This window comes from Podarcis tiliguerta, assembly GCF_965153285.1.
Source record: "Podarcis tiliguerta genome assembly, chromosome: 13".
In the NCBI taxonomy this organism is placed as follows: domain Eukaryota; kingdom Metazoa; phylum Chordata; class Lepidosauria; order Squamata; family Lacertidae; genus Podarcis; species Podarcis tiliguerta.
Genome location: NC_139546.1, coordinates 22,761,505 through 22,786,429, shown reverse-complemented (window position 1 = coordinate 22,786,429; position 24,925 = coordinate 22,761,505). Strand labels below are relative to the sequence as shown.

Genomic DNA, 24,925 nt, shown 5'->3' with positions numbered 1-24,925 from the left:
GCTCTGGTGGCTGCCTCAGGAAGCCAGGAGCTGGCAGTGTCCCTGGTTCAATGGCACATACAGATCACACTAGTTTGTTCTGACTATGAATCTAGGATGCGGAACTGGTGGCTCCCATTAACCTATACCGGCTGGAGCTGGTGATGACTGGATCCAATGACACCTAGAGGGTGACAGGCTCCCCATCCTTGACCAACAGATGTGACACAGGAGAGATCAGCGATCTGATCTCCCAATATCTTTATTTTATCGTATTTCACAATTATATTCCTATTCCCATTTCTCCCAAGGAGCTTGTGGTAGCTACAAGGTTCTCCATTTTACCCTCACAACACCCCTGTGAGGTAGGTTAGGGTGAGAGATAGTGGCTGGCACAAGATCACCCAGTGAGCTTTCTGGCTGAGAAGGGATTTGAACTTCGGCCACCCAGGTCCTAACCCAAACACTACGCCATGCTGGCTCTTACTGGGGGAAACTTTTAACTGGGGTGCAGAGCTATCGAGGGAGGGGCTGGTTGTTCAGCCCTTCCCTTGACCACTGTCCCCTGAAGTTGCAAGCAGTCTGCTGGGAGAAAAGTGTAGATGTTCTGGTTTCCCCTTCATAAGCAAGCATGGTAGCACAGGTAGTGCTATCCATTGGCCTAGGGACACAGGATTTTGCATAGACCAAGTCAGATAATTGGCCCCTCTCTCTATACAGTGGTACCTCAGGTTACATATGCTTCAGGTTACATACGCTTCAGGTTACAGACTCCGCTAACCCAGAAATAATGCTTCAGGTTAAGAACTTTGCTTCAGGATAAGAACAGAAATTGTGCTCTGGCGGCATGGTGGCAGCAGGTGGCCCCATTAGCTAAAGTGGTGCTTCAGGCTAAGAACAGTTTCAGGTTAAGAACGGACCTCCGGAACAAATTAAGTACTTAACCCGAGGTACCACTGTATATGACACTGAGTGGCAGCAACTGTCTTGGGCTTCAGACAGGCCACTTTCCTAGCCTTACTGGTAGATGCCCAAAGATCTGCCACTGAGCTAAGATCTTCCTCTAAGCCTACATCTCCCTGACCCCACCTTTCCAAATCTCCCTAACAATATATGCAGACACCTCCTTCTTTTCTTACAAATCCTTTTCAGTGGAAAATGCTGCCCCCCCATTCCCTGAATCACACTCAATCTTCCAGGAAGGCTCTTATGCATAACAGAAAGCAGGATAGATCTGCATACCAACAGGTAGATCTTAGTAGCTGATTGGTTTCACAGCAGTCAGCCCGCAGCTGTTTCAAGTTAACTCCTGAACATCCACAGAGTACAAATTCGAGTATAATTAAAAGGTCCTTTCACCTCAAAACCCATCAGGGGATCCTCAGTGAGGGACAAATTCCCCAAGTCACATAGCTTATGAGCTTAAGGAGAGGCTATTAACTGAATTCAGGATGAGACTCTTCTGTCCATTTCCTGAGAAGCTTGGCTCCCTCTGTGGGTAAGTTGACAGCAGGAGAGGAAACCAGGATAAAATTTGGGTTTTAAAGTATTCAAAGTTCTCCTTTGTTTCACCAGGTACCATACAGACAGTCCCAGTTCTTAAGCCTAACTGGTTGTGGCCTACTGCCTGTACCCAACTGAAACTGGCAAGAGAGTAAAAGGGCCTTTTATTGAGAGCAAAGGAAACTCCCATTTTCTAAAGAGATCTTTGTGGAGCCCTAGCAAAAGGATTCCTGCGTCCAGCATTTCACCTCTTGATGTATATGCTAATTACTTATTTTGAGGATTTGTATCCTACTTTTCCAGCTGAAAAGGGTCCCTGAGTAGCTTACATGAAATTAAAATTAAGACAGGCCCAGCCTGCAGGCTTTTACAAACACAGAATCTGAAGAAAGGCCTCTGCGCACAATGATGATGCTTTGGGTGTTAAAATCAGCAGGGGAGACCCTCCTTGCACCTTCACTGACTGTGCTTTTGCTCAACTGTTCAATATACGGTACTTCACGAAGGCCTTTGGTCAAGGGATTATCTTCCCTTCGCTTATGCTGCTGTGCACTGTTATTCTGGTACTGTATTGGCTGTTTCTTGTAATTTTTTGTTATTTTAATTTCTACCTTACACTTATTTTAATTGTTAGATTTTTGTGTGACTCGACCGGGGCCCAAGGAAAAGGAAAAAGGAACAATAAAATCTCACGCTTACAAAGAAATCCAACCACGTCTGCTCAGAAGTAAGTCCTGTTGAATTAGTTGGGGCTACCTACTTCCACATAAATGGGGTTAGGATTGCAACCTTAGAAATCAGTTTTCAAAGTTAAATGAATTATTTCATTTATCTCTATGGATATGTTACAAGAGGGGGTCTTCATCCCCTCCTTTGTTTTGTTTTTTTTGAAAAAAGAAATTGGCACAAAGTTCAAATCCTGTGTTATCTGTGACAGGCCAACCCATGCCCCTGGAAAATGCATTAGCAGGACATGACAGAGAGAGCCATCCATTGCTCTATGTCCACAACATTATGGTTGGAAAATCATCTCTAGCAGACTCTTACACTAGCGAAGGGCTTATAATTTTAAGGGGGGGGGGGGCGCTCAGACACAGAGCTTTAAAGAAAGTCTGTGCCTGGAAAGAGTGGAGGAAAATTTGTGGATAACCCCTGAGTGAGATTCCACCAGAAAATATTTATTCTTTACCTATTTGGCAGCAGTAATTCATATATATAACTGACAGAGGATTCATTTACATTTTTAAAAAAGACGAGGGGCTCGAACCTGCCTGGAAACCATACTGTCAGATCTTGTGCCCTAATTTCAGATGCATGGCAGTATCTCTGAAGGTACTGTGCCAGCACTCAGAGGCACACTCACATTCAAGGAAAAACCCATGCATCTAAGAGAAAATCCGGGACAATGAAGGCAGGTTTAAAGCTTGAGCCCTAGTAAGTTCTGGTTCAAATTAAGATTTCAGAAGAGACAAAAAAAGTTTCTCTTAAAAACCCTGCAAAATCCAACCCGGAACTTTGTATTTGGGCAGTTTAGTGCCATCTTGTGATCACCAGGCTCAATTGCAACCAGGAAAATAAAGAAGGTGATTATTTTATCCTGAGCTTTTGCGGAGAGAGCCTTTTGAGTTTCTCCTCTTTCTGGGTTTAGAGACTATGAGGGTTGGATGGAAAGCCATGGGGGTCTGTAAATATTTTATTTATTAGAAGTCTATATCCTAATTTTATAGAGTTGGCGGTATTAGATGTTCTTTATAATTTAATCACTTATGGACTTAAAGTTATAAGTGCTCTGTAAAACCAGCCTGTACTATGCTGGTATGTCTGCATTTATTGGTGGCGCTGTGGGTAAAGCCTCAGTGCCTAGGACTTGCCGATCGTATGGTCGGCGGTTCGAATCCCCGCGGTGGGGTGAGCTCCCGTCTTTGGGTCCCAGCTCCTGCCCACCTAGCAGTTCGAAAGCACTCTTAAGTGCAAGTAGATAAATAGGTACCGCTTTATAGCGGGAAGGTAAACGGCGTTCCATGTGCTGCGCTGGTGCAGGCTCGCCAGAGCAGCTATGTCACGCTGGCCACGTGACCCGGAAGTGTCTGCGGACAGCGCTGGCTCCCGGCCTCTTAAGTGAGATGAGCGCACAACCCTAGAGTCTGACAAGACTGGCCCGTACGGGCAGGGGTACCTTCACCTTTACCTTTTGATGTTCTATACAAGATGATGGCTGCATTCCTAGCCACACTTGTCTGAGAGTAAGTCTCGCTGAGCTCCGTGGTATTTACTTCCGATTAGGTAGGCATAGCATTACACTGTTTATTGAAATGGCCTTTCAAAATGGCACAACTCTCATAAGAGTATTAAAAATTCAGTATTTATTTGTTATTTTACAGATTTATAAAGTGCATCAAAGCCAGAATCTATGAAAGGGTTGTGCAGTAAAGTAAAATATGATAAACTACAAAAGTTAACAGACCCTAAAAGGATTACTACAATGTACAATTAGTAGTAAATTGGCAATAAATTGGCTGCGTAACAATTCAGGGAATACCTTCTTAAACCAAAATGTATTCCCCACCTGACTAAGCACTGAGGTACTTAGGCCATATGCAATGGGATTTTAAATTTTAAATTTTTGCTGTGCGTATGGGATGTTATGTGCTGGTAACTCAACCTGAGCTTTTAGACAGAGTGGGCTATCAGACTAAGTACCGTTAACTACATCAGGGGTCTTCATCTTGTTTTGTACCTGAGAGCACACTTGGAAATCTAAAGAACTGTCACAGGCACCACAAAATACCATTTTCACAGAAGAAAATCTGACGATGCTCAGAACCTTCCTCCGAAACAGTCAAAACACCAAGACCTGAAGCAAATAAAGGACAGAGGGAGTCAGCAGACAACACCTCTAAAAAAACAGGCACCCTCCCTACCAGAGAAAAAACAAGCCACAAGAATGGCTGCAGCTCAGTGGTACAGGATTGGTTTAGCATGCAGAAGGTCTCAACTTCAATCCCCAGCATCCTCAGAAGGACTGGGAAAGACTCCCTTCCTGAAACCCTGGGGAGCATCTACTGGTCAGTGTAGACCTGTGTTTCCCAAACTTGGGTCGCCAGCTGTTTTTTGGACCACAGCTCCCATCATCTCTAGCTAGCAGGACCAGTGGTCAGGGATGATGGGAATTGTAGTCCAGAAACAGCTGCAGACCCAAGTTTGGGAAACAGTGGGACTAATACTAAGCTAGAGGGATCAACAAGCTAACTTAGTATAAAGCAACTCCTTATGGCCCTAAAAAGCTCATATAAAATAAAAAATAGGGGTGGGCAAGGGGCCTGGGCGTGTGCCAGGAGGCGTCTGAGGTTTCATGATGCCAATGAATGCTTTATTGGGGACCCCAGAACTAAACTAACAGTGTTGCATCCACATCACGGTAGGCTGGTTGTGTAACTTGTGAATCCAGAAATGCCTCCAGCCACATAGTTTTGACATGCTGAGAACTTCTATCTGGAATTGACCCTGTCTGGCTACACACCTGACTTGGTTATACAAGACCAGCGTGGCTGGTGCAGACATGGAAAGTATGAGAAGGCTGATGTGTTCAACTCTCTGAAGGAGGGCAGGATAAAGCAGCAGTGTGGAGGAGCACAGCTCTAGCAGGAACAAGAATGTAAAATAAAATAATAATAATAATAATAATAATAATAATAATAATAATAATAATAATTTTATTTATACCCTGCCCATCTGGCTGAGTTTCCTCAGCCACTCTGGGCAGCTCCCAGTTGAGTGTTAAAAACAATACAGCATTAAATATTAAAAACTTCCCTAAACAGGGCTGCCTTCAGATGTCTTTTAAAAATAGGATAGCTGCTTATTTCCTTGACATCTAATGGGAGGGCGTTCCACAGGGCGGGTGCCACTACTGAGAAGGCCCTCTGTTTCCCTGTAACCTCACTTCTCGCCAGAAGGCCCTCTGCGCTGGACCTCAGTGTGTGGGTAGAACGATGGGGGTGGAGAGGCTCCTTTAGGTATACAGGACCGAGGCCACTTAGGGCTTTAAAGGTCAGCACCAACACTTTGAATTGTGCTCACAGCAATGTGTAATTTGCTGGAGTGTTTTTTTTTACCTGTGATGTAAGCTTGAGGGGCAGGGCAGGTAGCTTGCATATGTTCCCTTGCTAGGTAGGCTGGGCTCACAAAACGAATGGCCTAGGGTCACCCAAATAGCTTCCTGTCTGATCAGGGATGTGAACTCATGTTTCCCCAGCCGAGTCTAACATGCCATATCACTACACTACCCTCTGCCAACTCATCTATGTTTCGATTTTCCTTTTGGGGTCTGGCTATGGACTCTTTAGGGATGTGACTTGGGCGGGACAGGGGGCTGTCATGATGAACTCCCAGACTTCCAACATGTACCACTACACCACAGGAGGGCAACCCAGGTCATAGGTCAGAAAGCAAACTGCCTTTAGAGCAGAGAACACTAGATGCCCATCTTGGTGGGCTGTGATGAGAAGGGAGAGATGCTTGGCAAGGCTCAACCTCACACCCCAGGATCAAAGAATTGGAGAACTGCAGAGCTCGTAGGAACCTCAAGGGTCATCTAGTCCAACCCCCTGCAATGCAGTTCCTGCTGCCAAGTCTCGAAACCCTTCTTTTATCTCTGGAGTAGCACAGGCTGGCAACAGCTTTCCAGGATCTTAGCTGGTGGCTTTTCTCATCACCTGTTACCACTTTTAATTAGGGAGGTCAAGGGAATGAACCTGGGACATTCTACATGCAAAGCATGTGTTTTGCTAATGAGCCAGGGGCCGTCCCCTAGTTTGCATGTTCTTTGGAGCCCTGCTGCTACTGCCCCCTATCTTCACCCAAATAAGGCCAGATTAGGGAGTTAAAGTGAGGGGGTGCTATTGATGTATGGGGCCAACTCAAACAAGCCCAGTCTGGCAATCAGGTACCAACATTTATTTGGGGGGTGGGGGGAAAGGTAAGATGAAATTTTAAAATTTCTGAATGAACTTAAATGCTGTTATTCTAGACCCAAAATGAACCACACAATGTACATTGGCAGGAAAAAGATTTTATAGACCTCCTAAGAATGCTGCACACCTGATCTCTCTTTCTCCCTCTCTTTCCTTGCACCAGCACCAGCGTGATAAAGGCTTACAAACATTAGTTAAGACAACCAATTTACCCATTGGACTCTGCAACGACCTATAACAATTGATTAACTGTCTGATAAAACACCCATCTCTCTTTACTGAAGCCTTTATAAAGATTTTATACATGGAAACTTAATGTACTCATTTAGTCTGGGGCATTTCACGACCAAGGAAGGCGTAAGATGAAGCACTGCACTTCAACGTTAGCAGGATTTTGCTGGTTCAAATGGTTTTGGATGCAGAGAAAGATTCCCCTCCGCCTCAACTGATCTCTTCTGGCAAATTTTGAAAGCAGGGATTTTCGAGGGACATATATCAAGCAAAATAGCTGAACCACCACAGTACATTGTTGTTGTTGTTTAAAAAGGTCATGCCATAGCTTAAGACTGACTGGAAACCATGTTTTCTAATGTTGAAGATTGGCCTCAGGACCCACCAGAGTTGGTGGTGGGAACTGAGGTGCTTGCTGTTACCAGAGTGGTGAGTAGAAAGCAGTTTGCATATATATGTTCAGAGGGAGTTTGAGTCCTAGGAATCAAGACCCTGTCTGGTCTACATGAAAATAGGTTCAGGAGCGAGCCAGCAGTGAATCACACTGTGCAAGTTGGAGTTAACTCTTTACTAGCAAGAACACGATCTGCACAGGAGTGTCAGGCCTAATGAGCACGGCTACTCATCTCCAGTAGGTCTTGCCTCTATGAAACAGTTGCTGAGTCCTCACCTCCCCACAGCTGTCTTAAGTCCCCTGCTCTCCAGAGTTTTTCTCAAAGCAAATCAGAGACTGCATCTGCAAGTCACCAATCTATCCTCTGCCCGCTTCAGCCCTCTTCTGGTTCTGGGAGATGAGCAGGGAGGGGAGCTTATTGCAGCAGGAGGGGGAGATGCGCGCGACTCTTCGCCAGCCTGACCCATGCCTCTTGGCATCTCCCTTCCCACTCGCCAGCTTCAGCTTCTGCCTCTGATTCTGAACTTTTCTCTGCCACAGACTCTCCTACTCACTGAGCCCTGTTACCTCTTCAGCTTCTGACATCTCTTCCTCCCACTTCTCCCTTTGACCACTCATCACTGTCCCGCCATCACCCCTGGGGCTCTGAACCTTCTTTCCCTGGTGGTTCCTCCAACTATTCCTCTGCATCCAACCAGCCCATGACATCAGCAACCCTGGAGAGAATGACTGCTAAACCCAGGTGGGGAATGCCTGAGGAAACACAGCTGTGCCCAGTCAGGCTAAGATAGGGCTGGAAGCACAGAGCATGTGATCCCTGCACCTGAAGCTGACTCAGATTGGAACCTGCCTTAATAGCAGTGACCTATTTAAGGAGAAGAGAGGCAAGCCCCAAGCTTTGGCACAACTCTCCAGGAGAGGCGTGAGGAGGCGTATTGTGAAAACCAAGGTGGTGACGTAGGACATTGAAGTGCAGAGGAGGATGGAACCACCTGTGCTGGCTTAAGGTGCAGCAGAGGTGACGGAAGCGAGGCACACCGAGGGACCATCACGCACTAAGAATCAGCAAGGGCCAAGGGGGACAAAGTACCACTAGGAGCAGCCAGATCCAGGACAGGTGCTGGGGCAGTTGGGGGGGGGGAGAGCTGGAATTTTCTGGGACTTGGCTCTGCACCACCCCCATCTCAACCCTGCATCAAACTGTAACTGTGACAATAGGCCTGAACAGTGCGACCATCATCCTTAATAAAGTTCAGGCATTAGCCACTTACCTGTGGGTGCAAGCCAGCTTGTATGTATACCCTAATTAAATATTTTGCTACTGCATGGGTATCTAGTAGGGGCAGATATACTGTGGGGTAGGGGCAGGGAGGATCGCTGCCCCAGCATGGAAAGGAGAGCTGATAGGGGAGTCCTATCATCTGATGTGGGTGGTGCTGTGGTCTAAACCACTGAGCCTCTCGGGCTTGTCACCAACTTAAGACATTTTTTTTTTTTAAAGGGGGGGATTAGATGAATTCACAGAGGATAAAGTCATCCATGGCTGCCAGTCAGGATATCTATATACTGCCTCCAGTATCAGCAGTGTGTCTCCAAATACCAGATGTTGGGGAAAAGAAGCAATGCCTTGGCCCATATTGTGATTATGTGGTACTATGGCTGCAAAAGGGACGTGGGGGGCGCTGTGGTCTAAACCACTGAGCCTCTTGGGCTTGCTGATTAGAAAGTCGGCGGTTCGAATCCCCGCGATGGGGTGAGCTCCCTTTTCTCTGTCCCAGCTCCTGCCAACCTAGCAGTTCGAAGGCACGCCAGTGCAAATAGATAAATTGGTACCACTGTGCCGGGAAGGTAAACGGCGTTTCCGTGCGCTCTGGTTTCCATTAAGGTGTTCTGTTGTGCCAGAAGCAGTTTAGTCATGCTGGCCATATGACCCAGAAAGCTGTCTGTGGACAAGCGCCAGCTCCCTCGGCCTGATAGCAAGATGAGTGCCGCAACCCCATAGTTGCCTTTGACTGGGCGTAACCTTCCAGGGGTCCTTTATCTTTTTACCTTTGTTTAACCTATCACCTGAATCTAATACATTGGTGTTAATTAATTTCATGGGCAGAGTGATAAGCATCAGCCTCACAATGCAAAGTAATTCCCCCCATTTTTGGAGAGGAATTATGCTGGCAGCTTTTCAACACTAGTAAGTCCAAATAAGGGCACACTTTCACTTGTGCAACATAAACAAATGTTTTGTTGTTGTTTGAAGTGACTTCTGTTGATATGGTGGCTGTGTCTTGTTCTACAGACATCCCCCCCCCCCCAGTTGCACAGGGTTGGACTAGATGACCCTTGTGATCCCTTCCAACTCTACAATTCTATGGGTTTTTGGCAAGTTGGTCCCTGCACAACACAGCTCACCTAATCAGTCTTCCCCACTATGGTAAGATGTAAAGGTAAAGGTACCCCTGCCCGTACGGGCCAGTCTTGACAGACTCTAGGGTTGTGCGCCCATCTCACTCAAAGAGGCCAAGGGCCAGCGCTGTCCGAAGACACTTCCGGGTCACGTGGCCAGCGTGACATCGCTGCTCTGGCGAGCCAGAGCCACACACGGAAACGCCGTTTACCTTCCCGCTAGTAAGCGGTCCCTATTTATCTACTTGCAGCCGAGGGTGCTTTCGAACTGCTAGGTTGGCAGGCGCTGGGATCGAACAGCGGGAGCGCACCCCACTGCGGGGATTCGAACCGCCGACCTTTCGATCAGCAAGCCCTAGGCACTGAGGCTTTAACCCACAGCGCCACCCGCGTCCCTATGGTAAGATGTATTTATATTTAAATTTAAATTACATCATTCATTTTTGTGTTTGCACATGGACATATAAATTAGCATATGCAAATATTTTGCAAATCTCCACTCTTTCTTTGACAGTGCCTTAGTAGCCATCCTAGTTCTGCTATTAGCATAGCTAGCTTTCAGCGGACGCAGGAGACTTCATCGGACAGAACAGAAACCCAGCTAGTTTTTCATTGCACACAAAGGAGGATGTTTATATACTGGTACATTTAGTCAGTTCTGATAGAGAATTTCGCACTCTTAACACCAATGGAATAGCTACACATGTCTGCAGGCCTTTCACAGCCATGATTTAAATTAGTTTTCTTTGTAATTTCCCCTTTTTCAAAATGTCCATACAACAAGTTGGCAGTACCAATGCTGGCCACTAAGCGGCAATATATGACTGAAAGTGTAAAAAAATTGAAATTGAGTGAGAGATTGAAGTACTAATCAAGGTGGTTCTGAATACACCATGTTTAGGTTTGAATTTTTCCTTATCCTTTGCTCAAAAGTTGCAATCTTTCAACACTCCTACAATCATCTCATTTGTTTCTAAGAAACAGCAGTTTATAACAAAGACAAGTCAGTATTTGTGCACTGGAGAAAAACTTTTTAAAAAACATTTTTTATTAAAGATTTCTTGGTTTACAAAAGTATGTGCAATGTCTCTTTTTTCAAGTTACAATCATCTACAGATCACTTTCATTTGTTGAGACATTAGTGTTACATTAGGTTGTAAAGGGGGAAAGAGGTGGAGGGGGCCATGGTGAGTGGAGTTGGGGTTGGGTAGCAATGTTTCTTTTCTACTTAATGTCTGTGTGGGGTTTTGTGTCGGCGTCGCTTGTGCGGGTTCTCTTTACTATTTGCTTGTATTCCTTTGGTGGTGAGAGAGGTTGGGGTTGGCCTAGGGCAGGCTTCCTCAAAGTCGGCCCTCCAGATGTTTTGAGACTACAGTTCCCATCATCCCATCATCCCTGATCACTGGTCCTGCTAGCTAGGGATAATGGGAGTTGTAGGCCAAAAACATATGGAGGGCCAAGTTGGAGGAAGCCTGGCCTAGGGTGTGATTGTTTGTTTGTGATTGGCTGTGGTGAACTTTGTTTTCGTGTGTGAGTGAGGTGTGTGTGTGTTTTTGAATCAGATACTGATTCGTATGCTGTTGGCGGATTCTTGATGTTGTCGTATTGGGCTGTGTATGTGAATAAAGGGGAGCCATACCAGGGTGAAGGCGTCTTCTTCAATTTGTCCCCGTGTCAGTTTCAGTTTGTTGGTTAGTTTTTCTAATAAGGCTGTTTCCCATACTATTAGATACCATTGGTCCATGCTTACTCCTGACAGGTCTTTCCAGTGTCTGGCTATGATGTTTCTGGCTGCTGAGAGTTGGTGGCTTATGAGCTCTTTATGATGTGAGTGGGCAGTATTCTCTTGGAAGGTGTTTAGTACTGCCAGTTCTGGGGTGTCTTCTAATACTTAGTTATTTTGCATATTTCTTGTATGATTGTTGTCCAGAATAGTTGGTTTTTGGGGCATTCCCACCACATGTGGAGGTATGTGCCTGTGGAGAAAAACTATTGATGAGCAAAAACCTGCTGATAATTATATGTTGGAGATGAAATATTCTTATCCCACTTTTTTCTCTCCATATTCCCAGGTAGTCAGACAGGTTAGAATCCTAACTGAATGACAATAACAACAAAGTTTGGCATCTTGATTGAACTCTGCGCATAATCTGCTAAGAAGAAAGCCTACCTGAATATCTGAAACAGGTAGGAACTTTGGAAAATGAATTTATGCATCAACAAGCATATTAAGAATAATTGCATAAATGCTAATTGCACATTTTGTCCTGATTCTGATAGCTATAGAGTTGGGTGGGATAAAAGCCATGCAGAACACTCGAGCCCCACCCTCTGCTTATTTCAAGTCCTGCTTTGTCTGGCTTCTGAAAATTCAGCACATACAGCCTATGTATCTTTTCAGTCATGAGGGCTAGAATCACCTTTTTTAAATAAAAAAGCTGACATTCTCAGAAGGCTGAATTCTGCGTCAGCAAGTGGAAGCTGTGTGTGTGTGAGTGAGAGAGAGAGAGAGAGAGAGAGAGATGGTAGATGAATGGAATGCAAACAGTCCTTGTAGAGGTGCTCATTTAAGATTGATTAAGCTGGAATAAAAAACGTTTGATCTTAAACAATCCCAGCCTGCACAGCAGCTCATCCCTCTCTATATGAAAGAGGAGCCTGTGGCCATCAAAAGGGGAATAACTGGAATAATTTTAATTGCTGCTGTTAAATGATTTTTAAATGGTTATAGTATTTCTCATCTTTTTCTATTTGCTGTTCTAGTGCTTTATGGCTGCTTTATTGTACTTACTGATGTCCTAAAAAATTGTATAATGGTTTTAGTTTTAACCTATGCTGGGAACTGTAGTTTGTTAAGGGTGCTGAGAATTTCAACTTGGTGAGGGGCAAACTACAGTTCCTGGGATTTTTGGAAAGGGGGAGGATAAGCCATGTGCATTATGGTGTATTCAGTGACAGCTAGGTCTTTGGCTTTCCTTTCCGCCTGTTTCGTTACTGAAAACACAAGGCTGGGAGAGATGGGGCGGGCCTTTGCCCGCTCTTCAATGCCCAAGGCGACCTGATTCCTGGTAATGAACCCATCCCTCTGTCCCTTTAGAGACCATACTTTTCTGCCTTTGGAGGGAGAGAATAAACACTTCTCAGAGAGGGACCTCCCTGCTGTCTCTGGCTGATTCATTAATAGAAAGATGACTTGACCTCCTTCCACATGAGATTTGGAGTTGATTCGCACGTGCATGTATATGGCGTTTGAAATGTCATCACTCAGTGACCCACTGCTGAGTGTGTGAACCGTTTCTAGTTAAGTCAGGCAACATGAAATCGCTGCCTGCAGTGTTTGGCCTGAAAGGTCCCCTTGCTCTACATGCTGCTTAAATTTCTGACATTTGTGCGGAATATTTTTTGGGGGGTGGGAAGCAAAGGTGCAAGGCTTCCTCAGTCCTCAAACTGAAATAGATGTTGTCGGACAAGAAAGGACACCATGGTGCTCTTGTATGAGACTCAATGTCAGACAGCATGGTCCACAAGAGAGGAACATGCTGGTGCAGATTCTGGGGCTAGACAGTGGCTGGGCTAGGCCTCAAGCTTATTTACTTGTTTAGCCACCTTTCTTCTGAGAAGTGCAAGGCGGTGCACATGGGTCATTGCCAAATGAAATGGCTAACAAGGCACTTGCTGCAAAGTCTAGAGAAGATGCTTTTTTTCCGGAGCAGTTGTTTGAGTCAGAAACAACCAACCATTATTGCTCAGCTAGGCCTCCCCTGCCCATCTTTTTCAGAAACACTGATTCTGTATAGCTAGGGATACAAGAACATAGAATCTCAGTCGTCTCCCTGTCCAAAAGGCAAGAACATTGTCCTAATAAGAGACCTTTCCTCTGTCGACCAGCACCAGCTTCCGCTAACCTGGTGCCCTCCAGATGTTCTGGACCAGAATTCCCGTTATCCCCAGCCTGACCAACACCCAACTTGGCTGACCAATACAATCCGTAACACAGGGAGCCCATGGGTAGAGATCACATGTGCCGCAGAACTTGCATTCAAAATTAACAGCTTTGGTTGACTCTTGCAAATAAGTCAAGCTGCATATAAGTCAAGTCGTTTTATTACGGTCAATGACCAGTAGGACTACATATGAAGGCAAACACATTCATGCTGTCAAGGTCCCTAGCAAATCTTATTTGGAAGAGGGGAATTCCTGCCTCTGGCATGGTGATCAGACCCCAAGAGAAAACAAAACATATCCAAGAGAGGGTTTAACCTTCATCGCTTTTGCAAAGAATTCTGGTTAGTTTGGTGAAGGTGTTGACAATTTTCTCTTGGAAATGCCTAGTCCCACTTTTAGAGCTCGTTAAGGAGATGAACTTACAATTAAAACAGTTTAATGGAGATATCCCAACTGATAGCCATTCCCGTGTCACCTGGCTTCCTAAGACAGATCTAAATGTTGAAAAGTGGATGGATCAGAAGCAGTCTTGTAGTGGCACTTGGAAAGTCCTGTGACAATTTTCTGTTTTTGAATGGCTAAAGTCTGCCAGCTGAGATGGCCACTGCCCTCTGCCTGAAGAATAGGCAGTTATCAACTTTATGTACAAGCACACACATTCTTGACAATTTCCATATAAGATATACCCCCAAATGCAAAAGAGTAAAGTTTTTGTTTTTGTTTTAAAAAGGAGGGGGAAACCAAGCACATGAATGCCTTCCTAAAACAAAAGCCCAAACTTCACAATGTAATAATAATAACAACAACAACAACAATAATAATAGAATTGTACTTATTATTATTATTAAGTTTGTTGTACTGATAAAGCCAGTGACAGAGAAGAAATATGCATTTATAAGAAATAAAACCACAGAGGGGCAGGTGGCTGGCTGATTATTCAACAGCGCTCCCAGCAGCACAGGCAGAAGGAATTGAGACACTCGGCAAAACCGTAGCCCCAGATGGTACCCGCTAGATTGGTTAATCAGCCATGATCTTTTTCTAGCAAACGCACGTGGGGTTGAAGAAATGCTGCTCTCTAGCCTCTCTCCTCTCGCTGCAGAGAAAGAAAGAAAGAGCATTAATGGGCTTTTTGTATAATACAAAATAAAATAACAGCCTTGTCCCCATCGCCCCCCCCCACTCCAAAGTGCACCAGCCATTTTATATTTAATGCAGCATGTCCCCCAAGGGCTGACACTGCACCAGTAGAGCAATGCCTTGTCTTGCTGGAGGTGTGTGTGTGTGTGTGTGCGCGCGTGCACACACACACACACACACACAAAAAAAACTCGTTTGCTACTGCAAACAGCTATGGTGAGGGGTTTTTTTTTGTGCTTGCCTGAATGAAAGCAATTCATTCCACTGATTCAGGACCAAGCTGAACATTAACAGTTTTATATTTAAACCCAGGTCAGTCGCAGGTCACATGGAAAGCAAGGAAATCGAGAGATGTTTCATTTTTAGGCACACAGTTTTTACCTTCTCCTTCAAGTGGTTTCTTAGCTAAGCTTTGACATAGGACACAGGCTCAGCTGGGAGAAAAGCACTTCAGGGTGGGAGGTTATACAAGGGAACAAGCAGCAGGCATGGGGAAAGTTCACTTCCCCCCCATCTGCATGCCCCTTTTGCTCTAAGATCAACCTCCATCTCCCTGCTTTATTCATACTCAAATTCAGAATTTAATGAACACATCTGCTTCTATCAAACCTACTCTTTCTCCTAGTCTATCCCTTTTTAGTAGCATCTTCAGAGTTGTACGTAAAGGCTGTGCACATACCATACACTTAAAGAACATCGCTCCCTCCACCAAAGAATGCTGGGAATCATGGTTTACCCCTCACAGCTACAGTTCCCAGCATGCTTAGCAAACTACAGTACCCAGGATTCTTGGGGGGAGGAAGTTATGTGCTTCAAATGCATGGTGCGCCTGCAACCAATAGCAACAGACCTGCACGCAGGAGAGCTATAGTAAGGTTACATCCGCATCATACATTTAAAGCACATGTAAAACATAGGGCTTTCCCCTGATAATCTTGGGAACCGCACTTTGTTAAGGGTCCTTGCAACTGTAGCTCTGAGGGTAAAACTACAGTTCCCAAGATGCTTTGGGGGAAGACACATGCTTTAAATGTATGGTGTTGATGTGACACAAGTCTTTTTGTTCTCGCTGTGCATATGCTCCAGTGCTCACATATACAACACCCTTTATAGAAACTCAAGACATTTTGAAGCAAATATATATTCAGGAGCTTTAAAAGCTTGCAAGTTTTAAAATTCAAAAACATGTCATTCTTAAAGTTTGACCAATGCAAGAACCAGCTTCGTAAAGTAGCAAAGCACATTTCTCTCACTTCACATCTGTGATGACTCTCCCCACCGCAGCCCAACTCCATAATGCCAGGCATCTCTACTCCTCAAAGCATTGAATAGGGTCTTACACAGCCGCAGGCTATCAACCCATCTAGTTTCTTGCTTGCATTGTTATGATTAGACACTGCACTGGAATCCATTGGATGAGGGGAGGTCTAGATCAGGGGTCAGCAAACGATTTTTCAGCAGGGGACCGGTCCACTGTCCCTCAGACCTTGTTTGGGGCCAGACTTTATTTTGAAAAAAATAATGAACAAATTCCTATGCCCCACTAATAACCCAAAGATGCATTTTAAATAAAAGCACACATTCTATTCATGTAAAAACATGCTAATTCCCAGACTGATCGCGGGCTGGATTTAGAAGGCGATTGGGCCGGATCTAGCCCCCGGGCCTTAGTTTGCCTACCCATGATTTAGATGATAAATAAATAAATAAATAAATAAATAAGCAAGCAAGTTTAATACAGTGGTACCTCAGGTTACATACGCTTCAGGTTACAGACTCCGCTAACCCAGAAATAGTGCTTCAGGTTAAGAACTTTGCTTCAGGATGAGAACAGAAATCGTGCTCCGGCAGCGCGGCGGCAGCTGGAGGCTCCATTAGCTAATGTGGTGCTTCAGGTTAAGAACAGTTTCAGGTTAAGAACGGACCTCCGGAACGAATGAAGTACTTAACCCGAGGTACCACTGTACACTGAAAGCAATAAAAACTGCCTACTATTAAGAGAAACACTGCCCTTTGTTGACCAAGGTTGCTCAAGGTAAAGGTGACACCCCCCATCGTGACATGCCTGCCTGCTGTGTGACATACCAGAGAACTTTGGTAAGAGCAGATCTTTGAGTGAGTGAGTAAGGCGAGAGAGCAAGAGGTAGCGAGAATTAGAGAGCGGGGTAGGCTGTGAAAACAGTGGACTTGTAAGTTTGGCAAATATTGGGGCAGTGTTGGAAGCCGCCCAGAGTCGCTGCTCGCCCCCTGCCCCACATACCAGCATGTAATGCATGCTACCCTATGAACAGATCTCAGAAAAAGACATCCCCACTAAGGTCTGTTTCCACTGCCCAGTATCCAAAGCTGCAGTTCCAAATGTAAGAACAAGCCTATTGCTCACTCCTGCCTACGCCTACAGCTGCATGAAAGATGTTAATTTATTATCAGTCCCATTTCCAAATCCTCAAAAAGGCTGGGAGTTAGTGAGCGTTAGATAGCAAGTTGAAGAGAGAGTGGGGAAGTTAGGGAGTCATTTTATTTGTTAGAGTACCATTTGTTGGGGAATTGTAACATTAGTTAGGGATGCGTAGCTGTGCAGAAAGTCATGACATCTTTTAATATGTAAGGAGGACTTCTTAGCAGTCCTTGTATTCTGATTCTATGAAGATTTAGAACCCTAGGAAACAATCCCTCCCCAGTCATGGTTGGATTGTTTCAAAATGATTAACATCAGGGCCAGTTTAAATGCTTCAGGTGAAATGCTTGCCACCTCTTTTGTTGGTATAATTATTACAACAAGCTTTGGAGGGCGTTTTGACAATATGTGCTCTGAGTCCAGCTCTCCACGATATGAACGTGATAGCAAATTCATGTCAAGCTTGGTGGTGTTGGACGTCCCAAGTTAACAGCAGCATGAAGGCACTACAACCCTGGTTTCTCTCCTATTCCCCATTCTGTCCTTGGTTGAAAAGGTTATGCAACCTCTTCAAGAAGTGCCAAGTTCATCCTCTGGTATGTGAGAAGAAACCAGAAGCCAGAGTCATTTTTGCGAGGCCTGATGAACACGACCGGTTCTAATAATTTAGGTGAGGAAACATCCTATGTGGAGGCAAGGGAATGATTGTGAGGCCACTGAGAATCTGACTAATTGGGTAAGTAGGAGGCACATCCCTGATTTGAGAAGGCCTTGGAGACATCCCTGTTGAGGAACAGAGATGATAATTATTTCGCTTTACTACTGACCTTTCCCAACAGGGTCGCTCGGTTCATCTATTATTTTGCTAGTGAAGGAACCAAAGAAAAAACTACCAATTAAAAGTTTTCCAGAACCTTGAAACCTGGAGGAAAGGTACCACCTCCAACTTTCCCACTGCTTTTAAAGTCAAAGCCTTGTAGTGTCAATGTAGTTCAGCAGTTAGATTAGAAGGTACCACTGTGCCACCCACAGACACACATGTGCCCAAGGGGTCCCACCCCACTGAAATTAGGCTTGAAACAAGCATTCTCTTGTAGCCAACAGATGGCTATGGGAAGCATACAGACAGGACCTGACAGAGTCATAGCACTCTCCCCATCTATGGTTTCCAGCAACTGGTATTCAGAACTTTACCGCCCCCAGCGATGGAGCCAGAACATAGCATCAGGGGTAGTAGCCATTGATAGCTTTATTCATTGAAGTAAATAAACAAGAATTAAAGGTGAAAGGAGAAGTGAGTATTCCCCCCTCTCACACACTGTCATGAACTGGCAGGTCACTGATGAAGGAGAAGAGGATCCTGGCAAGGGGTGTAGCCACCAATGGAACACACCAGGACAAGCTGAAGATGGGGGACGGGAGGTTGAGGATGCAGAAGGTACTCAAGGGACACCAGTGGATGTTGAAGGGGCACCTGACAGTTCACAGAAGCCTGGGAAGGCGGACACATCACCAGAACCAGAGGTGCCCCCGTCTCCACAAACAGCATGGGCTCTGAGGCATCAGGAATAATGGGAAGAGCCTGAGGCAGGCAAGAGACCACAGCCCAGCTTACTAGTTGCTTAGGAGAAGATCCTGGGACTCGTCCTGTAGGAGGTTTGTGGCCACCAAGCTTGATTAAGCACAGGGCAGGTGAAGATCACATGCTTTGTTAAGTGGAGAGGAGACACAGCTACCCAGCTGGAGCAAGCTCAGGTGCATCAATAATATTGGGAGGAAGAAAGGAGAAGGCAGACACACTGTTTCTGATCAACTTTCACTGTAGGTGGACCATGGCTTGGCTGCTTCAGGAACTCCAATGGGCTGCGATTTCTAAACTAAACGTAGGATTCCAGTCCTGGATCATCTTCTGAGGTGGGAACTTGGCCCTATGGTTTGACTTTGAACCTTTCTCATTGAATTGGACCTGCACCTGTATTTGTCCATTGGGCTGTCTGACTGCTCTCTTAACGGTGTGCACTTAACTTAGACTATTTCCCTGCCTTCTGCCTTCATATCAGAATAACAACAACAACAACAACAACAACAACAAAATCCATTTACTGAGAAGTTTCTCCATTTACTGAAAGCCTTGCTGGCTACTGCTTGGTCTCAGTACTGGAAGAGAGTGGAAAAACTTCTGCAGACCCAGAAGAAACACCCCACCCCAACACCCACAGAATGAAAATGTACCTGATAGGTCAAGATGATTGAAATGGAAGGCACAATGCACCTGATTGGCAGGCAGCTCTTCAGAACCGCAGCACATCCCCTAAGTTACTTAATGGGCCCTGAGGGACTCCTCTCATTGGCTAGTGCTACTGATCAGGGAACTGAAGGGCACAAAAGGATAAATGGAAAAGCGGGGAGTCCTCTAGCCCTGCTTAACCCTTTCCTACCTATAAGTGAGAGTAGCTTCTTCTTCGCTGTTGTCTTCTTCAAATAGGAACTGCTCTCCGTAGTAATGTTTTATGATTGGCAGTGCTGTTCAGCCAACACCCTTTAAACCTCTGGCAACCCTTAAAAACCCTTTAAAAAACCCAGCAGCACTTACCAGACTGGCATGAATGGTGGTTCTCAATCTTCCTCATCACTGGAGGACAGTGTACAAACAACAACAAGGGGGGTAGACCAGTACCCCAAAGTGCCTGGCTGTTCTTCAGACGGGTACCCCAAAGTGCTTTCTGAAGTACCAACTCTCCACAGGTCTCTAAGGTCAACGCAAAGACCCATGGGATTGCTAGCTGTCTTCCTGCTCTTTTGCACCATTTTTGCAGCTCTCCTGCTCTTTGGGGGCCATTCTTGCCCTTTTTTGCAGTTTAAATTGATTTATTTAAATCAATGGTGTGTAAGTGGGGAGATGCCTATATGTGAGAGGGTAGGTGGTTGAAGGATGATTTTTGGCTGCGGGCTGGAAGTGCCCTATTTGCCCAAATGGATCAGCCTCCACTGTTTGACACAATATGGGTGCCTTTCCCAAAGCAATTTGGAGATGCTGAGCAGAGAGTGTTTGGGAGCTGGGTGAGGTATTCAGAACCTGTGTAGAGAGAGGCTGGAGTTACGACTTCGTTGTTCCTTTCCAGTGATCTGTCCATGGTCCTGCAAGCCTTGTGGCTGGCTGGTCTTCATTAGACACCCTACCAGGATCCCTTTTCTGGGAGTTACTACTGTGTCTGAAGCCTCTGTGACCCTCCCCCCCCCAGGCGAAGCTCACTACCCTTTCATTGATCCTGCTTTTCTCCAGGACCCAAGACTGTTGACTGCACCCCCTAACTCACTGGCCATGTTTGAGCTTTGCTTCCTCCACCCAGCGGTACACAATGTGTATCTATGTGTGTGTGTTGTGTAATGTATTTTGCTTTTACTACTCAGTTGGAAGAACACAGAGATGTAAAGGGCACTCAAGTTCACATTGGACTGTTGAAATTTTTACTTAGCACCCCTTACCTACATACAGTGGTACCTTGGTGTTCAACCGTAACCTGTTCTGGAAGACTGTTCGAGTTCTGAAACATTTGAAAACCAAAAACTCAATAGCCAACAGCTAGGCCTCAGGATCTTGCACTCAGTGGAAGCTGTGTGGCATGTTCGACTTCTGAGGCATGTTTGAAAACCGAAGCATTTACTTCCAGGTTTACGGTGTTCAAAAACCAAAATGTTCATCAATTGAGATGTTCCAAAACCGAGATACCACTGTATTTATTTTGCTTTGAAAAATAATCAGGTATGCAACCCCACTCCATCCACTCCGTATGCGATTGGGATATGGCCGTCTTTAAACAAACACGTCTGTCACTGTAATGTCTAGTTAGGCTCTGGTTCAATGGAGTCATACCTAAAATAAAATAAAATAAAATAAACTATGCATTGCCTACATACTTTCATTCCTGCGTTTGCAGGCTTTAAGGACTAGAATATTGGTGTTTGTTTTTTAAAGAGGACACTCCATGTTTCCCTTAAGGGCACTGCCACACTTACCGTATTTTTCGCTCTATAAGACGCACCAGACCACAAGACGCACCTAGTTTTTGGAGGAGGAAAACAAGAAAAAAATTATTCTGAATCTCAGAAGCCAGAACAGCAAGAGGGATCGCTGCGCAGCGAAAGCAGCAATCCCTCTTGCTGTTCTGGCTTCTGGGATAGCTGCACAGCCTGCATTCGCTCCATAAGACGCACACACATTTCCCCTTACTTTTTAGGAGGGAAAAAGTGAGTCATATAGAGCAAAAAATACGGTATTTGATGTGGTCACATAATTGCAGCATATACAAATCCTTGGACATGCCTAATTCGCTGTCAAGATGCAGATGGAGAAGAACTGGCAACATGTGAGCAATGCAACATATGGCTATAGATCAGGAGGCAGCGTTCCATTTCACAGTGCCACCTTTACTCTTGTCAGACAACTTCTAGACCACAGATTCAAGTTCTGACGAGAGAATACAAAAGGAAAATACACAAGGAGAATAAAAACCTCAGGCCTGATTCAAAGGTCCAATTCCAGCCACCCTGACACCAGATCAAATAGGAAGGACCTTGCAATGCTTCTCCAGTGGGCGTCGGCTTAGTTGCATCTCCAGAGGAAAGATGATTCATATCCAGAGCACTTGTTTTCAGGGCTAAATTCTCCCATAGCACATATATAGGGCTAGCGCTACCATTGGGCAAAATGAGGCAGCTGTCCTCCCCTGTGCCTCCTAAGCTGGCCTACCGCCCTGAGCTATAGTAAAACACACTGTCCCATCACCAGCCTGGTACAGGAAGATTCCGCTACCAGTCTGGTTGACTTTTGTACATGGAATGGTAGAGAACCATCTTGTTCTTTGCCTCAGGCTGCAAGATGTGTTTGGCCAACCCTGAAAGTTAAAGAGGAGCTCTCTACCAGGTGTAGGGAACCTTTGTCCTGCCAGATATTGCTGAACTCCATCAGCCACAGTAAGCATGGCCAATGGCTACGGATGAGGGGAGCTGTACTTCAGCAATACCTATAGGGCCTCGGGTCCCCCATACCTGGTCTAAGAAATAATGCCGCAACACAGGTAACCCACTGGCAGGGCTTGGGGAGAAAAGATGTATATTTCAAAACCGTAGCCCTCCAACATCAATATTTCAAGCACTTGCTCTCCACAGCAGTGAATAAATATTTGAAACAAAAAGACCTGCAGCCAACGATTTAGCTGATTTGTTCCAATCCGTACGAAATGTGGGCTCCCTACTCCTTTGGCCTCCCTGCTTGTTCGGCTCCCTGGCGCAGAAGTCTTGGTCTCCAGAGCTCCCTCTCTTCTCCTCTCAATTTCTCTTAGCATACAGCCCTTCCTCTCTCTTTAAGCGGGGTTTGCGTACGCCATCCTTCCTTCTCCTTGTAACTTCCTTTCCCAACACTACATAAGAAGAGCCCTGCTGGGTCAGAACCAGAGGCTGATCTAGTCTGCTCCCAGACAAGTGTTTACTATAGGATTGGTGCTCCTCATGTATGTAAGTTTTTTGCCGCATCTGCACAAGATCATTGCCTCCTTGATCATTGAAAAAAAATCTCCATGCCCTTATTTAATTCTGTCTGTCTATCATCCATTGCATTTATAGCCCATCTTTTTCTTCAAGGATCTCAAGGTGGTGTACATGATTCTCCCTCCCTCTCATTTAATCCCCACAATGACCAACTGATGTAGAGTAGGCTGAGATGATAATAATTTATTACTTATACCCCGCCCATCTGGCTGGGCCTCCCCAGCCACTCTGGGTGGCTCCCAACAGAATATTAAAAACACGATAAAACATCAGACATTAAAAACTTCCCTAGAGGCAGTGACAGTCACCCAATGAGTTTCATGGCTGAGTGGGGATTGAACCCTAGTCCTCCAGATCCTAGCCTAACTGCACTACACCTAGTTCACAATGGCACCCTATATTGCATATCCTATATTGTGATATCTCAGCAACCTGTTTGCAGATTAAGCCCCTGTATCACATCTAGTCTAGCAAAAGGTTTCCAACTGTGGCCATGTATATGCTCCAGGAAGTCAGGAAACATGACCTGAAGGCAAAGTTTGTGCTTCACACCCAGCAGCTGGTATTCAGAGGCAGACAGCCTCTGACTGTGAAGATTCCCCTTAGCTTTCTTCTCTTCTGACATGAAAATAAAATTTAAAAAGTGCCTAGCACAAAAGCCCCTGTACCCAACTGCCTTCAATTTGTCAGGTTTCTTACGCAGCGGCCCTTCTCTTATGTCTGCAATTTTCAGATCAGCAACTGTTATGAGATTTGGCAGGATTCAGGTCTTCAGAAGGTGCGACCTCTCCTACAAATTTAATCCAGTTCTATCCTAAAATATTAGACTTTAGAGATGCTCAATACAAAAGCTGCAGGATCTATTTCTCTGTACTAGGGCAAGCTTCACCCACTTTGGAGGGGGTAGTGTGTTTGCAAATTTCATCCATTTCTGCCAAAAGGGGGGGACGTCAAAAGTGTCCCTCCCCACATTTCCCAGAAATGAATTGGGGCGTGGAAAAGGTAAAGCAGCTTTGAATGGACCCCTGAGTTAAATTTGGCAGTCTACAAAGTGATTTGGATCTGGGGGGCTATTTTCCAAAGCACCCAATGGAGGTCTGAATTTAATCTTCTGGTCAGTGCAGACCCTTAATTCCTATTTGCCAACATGAGATTTCCGGGTGCTTGGGATCCCTGCCCTCACCAAGTCATTCCCTTCCATCTCTGCATTATTATTCTATCCACTTTTCTCCAGAAGGGAAGGCGGAGCTCCTGTTCCATTTCTTCCTTGTTCTGTCCTTTTTTCTACCAACAAGCTCATCCCAGCAGTCATCCTACGCATGCAGCAAGAAAATCCAGCTGCTTTGAACAAGATTCACTTTCTTCCTGGAGTTTTAAGAGGATTTTCTCATTAGAACGTGCAGCTTTGCTGATTATGGAGAGGTGGCTGAAGACTTAAATCCTTGGCTGACCATCCAGACCCCAGGTCTGTCCGTCTGAGACCGAAGCATGTTACGAATTCTCTACGAGTGGATTTAGGTGCTCCTAGTTTGACCTTTTTTTACCATGTGGCTTAACACACACCCCTGCTATTGAAACCCACCCTTTCCACTCAAGACTTGCACAAAGATGTGTTTCCCTTTTCTTGCAAACTCCCAAGCCGCAAACAGGGGGGGGGGGGAAATCTGTTAAGGTGCTGAGAACCTCTCATCTAACTGTTTGCTGTCAGTTGTATAAGATAGCGGTTAAGAAAAAGGAGCTCAAATTAATTTAACAGGCAAATTGAATTTCAACTCATGAACACAGTAGCTGCTGAGATGTGAATATCCCACAAGGCTGAAGCATTTGAATTCTAACCACCAACGCTCCACCATCTCCCCATCATGACATTTTGTCACATCTTCAGCACAACGGTTGAGCTCCCTTTTCGAGTCCAGTGGGGTTTTATTTGGGGTGTGTGTCTTTGGACAATGCACCACTTTCTTTAACCTGGAAGAGTTGGAGTGCACAAACTCAGAATCTGCTGACACTGCATTTGACCATCCTGGGTGCTCAGTGCAAAAGCAGGGACGGTGGTGCTTTTGGGATGGTGGCCCCTTCCCTCCATTTTAGGGTCCTGGCATGTAGCCACCTTCGCCTACTTCTGGAATGGGTCCTGTTGAACCTAGCCAAATTTGGGAGCTGATGTAGTGTGGTGGGAACTCCCACACAAACTATCCTTGGCTGGCTCTGATCTAGGTCCATATCAGTGGTACCATCTTCTTCAGATGGTAGTTTGCTTCAAAATGTGGTAAGCCAGCCCTGATGCATTTGGTGGGGGCTCCTCACTGCACAGAGTGGGCCCTGGACATCTGCCCCAAAGTATTGCCCTGACAGTAGCATAAACCGTCTATCTAGTCCACCTTCATTTTTCCAACAGTGGCTACCAAGGTGCCT

General features: G+C 45.4%; 1 protein-coding gene and 1 long non-coding RNA gene across 7 annotated transcripts in view; one reads left to right on the top strand and one right to left on the bottom strand.

The window, feature by feature from the left end:
* The first annotated feature begins 776 nt into the window (after positions 1-776).
* The window catches only part of SRCIN1 (SRC kinase signaling inhibitor 1), a 322,505-nt gene continuing 298,356 nt past the window's right edge, over positions 777-24,925 (top strand). For 2 of the 6 annotated variants that reach the window (XM_083408487.1, XM_083408490.1), the window contains exons 1-3: positions 1,648-1,738; positions 2,117-2,209; positions 11,553-11,667. The gene's annotated coding sequence lies outside the window, so the exon portion shown is untranslated. Of the gene's footprint in view, positions 1,478-1,638; positions 1,739-2,116; positions 2,210-11,552; positions 11,668-24,925 lie in introns of those variants that run through there. The other 4 variants (XM_083408486.1, XM_083408493.1, XM_083408497.1 and 1 more) reach the window with 4 other exon arrangements.
* On the bottom strand, positions 14,300-16,635 carry LOC310662063. The gene is made up of 2 exons (XR_014504241.1): positions 16,558-16,635; positions 14,300-14,521 (listed from the first exon to the last, which is right to left on the bottom strand). It is a non-coding gene; the product is annotated as an uncharacterized lncRNA (long non-coding RNA).